Raw genomic sequence first — 5,000 nt, 5'->3', positions numbered from 1 at the left:
GCTTTATGATTGCATTCGTGTTTGTTTTAAAGGATCATTCACGTTTCATATATAATAATAGAATTGGTCTTGAGTTTATTAAATCTTGCCTGATCTTACTTAAACATATGGATGTTTTAAAGAATTGCCTAAAGGGCATAAAACCAAGTAAGAAATCATGAACGGTATAGAAAGCCTAGTAGGAAACTATGGCTAAGGCATTTGCCTATAAGGCATTATATACACCCAAAGAAATGTGGTCCATTGAAGTTATAATGAATGGTTTCCAACTAAGAAACAATGGCCAAGAAAGGAAACAAAGTTCCTTCAGATCTTTAAGAATAAAAACGCCTAAGACATTTGAAAGAAAGTGGTCGAGACTATACCAATGATCTCTACTGATTATACTATGCTAAGGATCAGTATGATAAGAGGCAAGAGATGTGGTGATCATATTGAGAAACACCACAAAATTTTTACACTATATGGCATGATAGGATTAGCCATCCTAGTATAGAACGTGATGCAAAAGATCAATATTGAAAAGGCACAGAGTTATCCCGAAAAGATCTCACGTTGTGAAACATGTACACATAGGGAAACTCATTTGGCTTAATTATCCCAAAGCACCACGACCTTATAGTATGGTCATGAGGGGGAGAGAGGATAAACCCATGATCAATACTACAAGTTCGTGTACTATGGTCTAAAACACCATTATATATGGCTCGGTCATTACTAGACCATAAAAGGGCCATTACCCGGCCAAAGAAAGACCATGATACAAACGGCCAAAACCAAAGAGGCATATGACTTGTCCATTACATGACTTGGCCGTGACTTGTCTGAGAAGTGCATGCTTGTCCGCACACAGTCCATGACTCGGCCAAAAGAAGCCGAAGAGACCATAAGAGACAACAGTCTGGCCGCAAAGGCCATAACCGGTCCGGAAAGGCCATTACCTATAAAAGGTTCGGCCATTACCTATATGCTTGGGGACATTATGAATATACATGTACAGAATGATAATAAGCATCAGGCCATATAAGTGAGCATAGATATTCCCATCTAAAGAATGAATACGGGTCATTAAAACCAGACAAACCATCTTAAGAGATTCTGAAATAAAACCACCACATACATATATGTGCCGTCTAAGATGGAACCTCAGAAGAGGATTGGGAATATATGTTGGATAGGAGTATACTTTCTCCCACGAATTCAAAGAAAGCATGAGCCAAAACATGGGTGATTAAATAGTGGCCAAGTACGGATTGCATAATCAAATGGATCCGACTATCCAAACATTAAAGGAGAAAGATTATAAGCTGGATAAAGAAAGAGTAAAGGAATGATAAGAATGGTTTTAACCATCATTGTCTTGGCAAGATCCTCGGACTATACATTATGATATAAGACGTCCAAAGAAAGATAATATAAAGATAGCCAATTGAGAAGCTAATCGAAATGCCAGACACTGACCCGAAAAAGAATGACTAACCAGCTTAGCACCAAACGAAATTTAAAGTCCTAGAAGAGACATAATCAAGTTGCTATAGAGTCTATACAAGATAGACAAAGTGTTCCATAAGAAGTAAAGAAACTCGGATAGAAAGAAAAGGTGCATACACAGATCCGAAGTCATGATAAGAGAAACCATACCAGACATAGAGATAAAGGCTGGCCAGCTACACATCTAAGGTACCAAGCCAAGTAGTCTTGGGACGCCAAGCTGCTAGGTAACAAAGGTCCTGGATAATGAAATCTCAAAGTGATCAGATCATGTCTGGAACATAGTGGAATCACATGAAAGTGTCGACACACACATTTGTATAAAGATACATAAGAGAAAGCACTTGAACATAAGCGAGGATCATATACCCACGAATGAGTACTCATCATACAATCATAGAATCATAAAGATTATAAAGAATAGAAAGATAAACGTGGAGGTTCAAAGTATCTAAAGAGAGATGAGCGTATTGGCCATGTATAGATACAGAAACGCCATCTGATAAACCAGTGAAATAGATGGATCTTGTGAGATAAAGAAACCGTGAGAGAGGACATATGATCACGTGGCCTAGAGTGTCTATGTCTTCATATTAACAGCATTAGATCATAGCTTGTTTGCACAAGGTACTCACAGAGATCAAAGGAACAAATTATAAGGAGATGAACTCCTATGTGGTGATTGCTGCTGCAGATTTTCGATATTAAACCAAGTCTGGTCATAAGAAAGAAAATAGATACACTAAATGTAGTAAGCAGCATATGGATCACTGGATAAATAAGATAAGAGAACAGCTTTGTTCCTAAGCTGATTCATGGACTGAAGCAAAAGCAGCTGCATAAAGTATATAAAAGAAATCGATCACACATGATCATTGACCTTGGAGTTGTGTAAAAGACAATCCAATAAACAGTCCATATACATATGAGAATTTATAAAGAAATTCCTTGTGCTTATACTAAACCTAAAGAAGGTTATAAAGAATGAAATTATGTGGGTGTCTGGCTAATAAAAACGTCCAGCACGCCAGCCAAGAGCATCCGGCTCTCTGACCAAAAGCGTCCAGCCCTCAGGCCATAAGAGTCCGACTCTGTCCTACCAAGGACGTCTGGCTCATATACCTTGATCACGGCTTGTATAAAAGATCAACCAACAGGTTGTAATCCGACATCAGATCCCTTAAGGATCCGGGATAGCAGAATAGCTTACACTGCTATGTAACCTACACAAGATTTTATCGTGAGGATAATAGGAGATATTTGATCTACCCTTCCCGGTCGGATACCAAAAGTATTATAAGCCCGTGGAGTCAAGATCCATGACCTAACAATGTATATTAAGCGTGTGATATGATCCACAACAACTAAGGTCATGAGACGCCATCATATGGCATTACCTAAGGCAAAAGAATAAATGTCCATATCCATGAGAGTGTATTCGCTACAGAGCCTGATAAGAGATTATAAAACCTCACAGCAATAATCATTGGAAACTCATGAGACAGGCAATGGACTTGTATAGACAAGGTCTATGACCTGGACATAGATCGACCAGAATGAAACATGGTCGAATGATAAACCATATTTAGTATGCTGTCCATAAGTACTTGGCCTGTCCGACCTAAGTAAAGGAGTTTGATAAGTAGACAGTCACGTCTAGACTATGGACAGATGCAAACACGTTTTGCAAAGACCAACATGTGATTCCCGAGGACAATGTGGTTCACATTGCTTAGCACACATGCTTTAAACGGGACACTCAATGTAAAAGGACATGAGAAACGACCTGAGAGGTCTAAGTGGTCTTAATTACGGTGCAGTAATGAAACTGGCCAATGAACTACTCCCTTCCTACAGATAGGATAGATCACGCATCCAGATGCGTAGTATGTAGAACCTACACCGAGGTTCACATCAGGGGAGAGTGGCGTGTTGTACTCTTTTTCCTTCATCATGGTTTTGTCCCACTGGGTTTCCTGATAAGGTTTTAATGAGGCAACATTAAGCGTACTACAAATCCTGTATGGTTATGGCTCCAAGGGGAGTGTTATGAACATTGTGGATTGCCATTACCAAGACAAGAAGAGATGGCCCATCAGGCCACGACAGGCCCAACCACAAACCGTCCGTGTCCAAGAGGAGAGAGAGACGGCGGCTGAGGAGAGGAGAGTCGCCTATCCTTTGGCCGACCTTAGATCTAGGAAGTTTCCATTTATCTCTTCATGTTTATCTTTAAGAAGTTTTCCTATTCATGTTGTTTAGGTTTTGGATAAGTTTCCTTTTTCCTATTCCTTGTAATCCCTATATAAGGGAACACTTTGATTTGAATATAATACAGACAGAGACACACGAAATATTTTCAGTCGCAACCCTTCGTTCACAAAGCAACACTTGGTTTATGATCAGCCAATACTGCCGGAAGGATGTAATCGAGCCAGCATCAGTAAACTTGAGACCATCATGGACCTCAGTCCATGAAAAATTCTCAAGCTATCAGTACACTCAGACAAAAATCACGATATGTGTACTGATGGACTGTCAACGTGGGTCAGTTGTCCACTGACAGTCCACGGGAAGGGCAAACGTGCTGCTGATATGTGTACTAACGGACAGTCCTCGTGGCGAAATCACCCAAACAGTCCAACGTTGATGTCCCTCAGTACACGTTTGTCTACTGACGGACAGTCCTCGTAGGCGAAAAATCACCACGGATAGTCCACGGGAAGGGCCAACGTGCTGATATGTGTACTGATTTACTGTCCTCGTGGGCGAAAATCACCCAGACAGTCACGGGAAGGGCAACGTGCTGATATGCGTACTGACGGACAGTCCTCTCGTGGGCAAAAATCACCCACGGACAGTCCTTGTAGGCGAAAATCACCCACGGACATTCCTCGTGGGCGAAAATCAAAACCACGGATAGTCCACGGGAAGGGCCAACGATCTGATATGTGTACTGATGTACTGTCCTCGTGGCGAAAATCACCCGGACAGTCCCGGGAAGGGCCACGTGCTGATATGCGTACTGCGGACAGTCATCGTGGGCGAAAATAACCCACGACAGTCCCTCGTGGGCGAAATCACCCACGACGTCCTCGTGGGCGAAATTACCCACGTACATACACGGGAAGGGCCAACGTGCTTGATATGTGTACTGATGTACTGTCCTCGTGGGCGAAAATCACCCGACAGTCCACGGGAAGGGCCAACGTGCTGATATGCGTACTGACGGACAGTCCTCGTGGGCGAAAATTCACCCACGGAACAGTCCTCGTAGGCGAAAATGACCCACGGACAGTCCTCGTGGGCGAAAATCACCCACATAGTCCACGGGAAGGGCCAACGTGCTGATATGTGGTATGGATGTACTGTCCTCGTGGGCGAAAATCACCGGACGGACATCCACGGGAAGGGCCAATGTGCTGATTGCTACTGACGGACAGTCCTCGTGGGTGAAAAGCACCCTGACAGTCCACGGGAAGGGCCAAACGTGCTGATAGCGTACTGAC

Source organism: Brassica napus, unplaced genomic scaffold (assembly GCF_020379485.1).
Source record: "Brassica napus cultivar Da-Ae unplaced genomic scaffold, Da-Ae ScsIHWf_2785;HRSCAF=3559, whole genome shotgun sequence".
Lineage (NCBI taxonomy): Eukaryota > Viridiplantae > Streptophyta > Magnoliopsida > Brassicales > Brassicaceae > Brassica > Brassica napus.
This window is presented reverse-complemented; position numbering follows the sequence as displayed.